The sequence below is a fragment of the Garra rufa genome, chromosome 9 (genome assembly GCF_049309525.1).
Source record: "Garra rufa chromosome 9, GarRuf1.0, whole genome shotgun sequence".
Classification (NCBI taxonomy): Eukaryota; Metazoa; Chordata; class Actinopteri; order Cypriniformes; family Cyprinidae; genus Garra; species Garra rufa.
This window is the reverse complement of record NC_133369.1, coordinates 27,922,134-27,923,549: the sequence shown is the minus strand read 5'-3', so window position 1 is coordinate 27,923,549 and position 1,416 is coordinate 27,922,134. Positions and strand designations below refer to the sequence as shown.

Here is a 1,416-nt window from a genome sequence, read left to right as displayed (position 1 = left end):
TCAAAAACACATCATTGCATTATATAAAATCAAACCTGAATAATTATAAAATAGTGCAGTAGTATTGTGTAACCAGAGGTAGATATACATCAGATGAAGTAACAAGAAACAACTCCACAGTGATACCAGGATACATTCCATGAATTAGTTTGAGGCGCCTGAATAAAAACAAAACTGAAAGCTGAAGGATGGAGCACAGAGGACAGAACTTAACATTTTGCTTAAATAAGAATACTGCTTGTTCAACTGCCTTGCTCTCAGTTCTTTGACTTCAGTTCTACCTATATCATTATTATATACATTTGTCTTTAAAAAAAAATATGTACAGGCTGGACAGAGCATCATGATACTTTACTTTACTTGAACAGCTCTTCAACAATACCCAAGGTTTCACATGACTGACAAGGCGAAACTTCTCAGTCCAAGACGATGTAAAAGGTGGAAACCTGTGCTTTTGATGTCCCTGAGGAAAGATGATATGGCTGAGGGTTTTCTTTAGTGGCCAGATGATGGTCATCAATACTTTGGCATGACCGAAACACAAGATAAACATCCCTTTATAAACAATAGGCATTAAAGGAAGAGTCCACTTCCAGAACAAAAAAATACAGATAATTTACTCACCCGCTTGTCATCCAAGAGGTTCATGTCTTTCTTTTCTTTCTTCAGTCACAAAGAAATTGTTTTTTTTTTTTAAGAAAAGATAATCGTTCAGACAAATGTAAAAATATATATTTTTTTCAATAACATTTTGAAGTATTATTTAATACTTACCAGTCCTTTGACATCCAAAAAGCAAGAAAACATGTAGTACATCAGCTGAGCCCTGGTCATCTTTTTTCAGTGTTGTTTTATCTCAAAAACTTCTGCTGGACTACACAATAACATCAACAACATGTTATTTACAAAATAAATCATAAAATTACAGTCACTTACTCTTTATTAACTGATTACTAAACACATAACTCACCTGAATTGAGAAAATCTGAGAAACAAATTTCGTCCAGTTTTACTACTACTTCCCTCCATCCAGCACTTCTGTCAACATCCTGACAATGAAGAGAAAACATGTAATTTAAAACAACCTGTTAGTGTGATTGAAAATGCAAAATGTTTAATATGAAAGCCACGAACTCTCATAGGTCACGAGTCACTACTAAAACATTTGTAACGTTAGCCGTTACGACTCAAAACATTGCAGGCATTACTTTACACGTTCATGGCTAAACTATGATCGTTTTTAGCCAGGGTAAAGTTAGACTTAGACACTTCAGTTTACTGACATTGCTAGATATTACCTCGTCTCGTCGGCATGACATTATGGAAGCTTAACAGAATGTTTCTTGAGCGAGTCGCAACTTAAATTTGACAGCAAAACACTCGTTTACAAAAAAATAAGGTGAACAGAAAGACGTA

At 34.5% G+C, this 1,416-nt stretch overlaps 1 long non-coding RNA gene across 1 annotated transcript; it reads right to left on the bottom strand.

Annotated features, from left to right (window-relative positions):
- Positions 1-312: 312 nt before the first annotated feature.
- LOC141342214 (uncharacterized) lies at positions 313-1,082 on the bottom strand. The gene is made up of 4 exons (XR_012356678.1): positions 971-1,082; positions 775-874; positions 625-663; positions 313-522 (listed from the first exon to the last, which is right to left on the bottom strand). It is a non-coding gene; the product is annotated as an uncharacterized lncRNA (long non-coding RNA).
- Between the last annotated feature and the right edge of the window lie 334 nt (positions 1,083-1,416).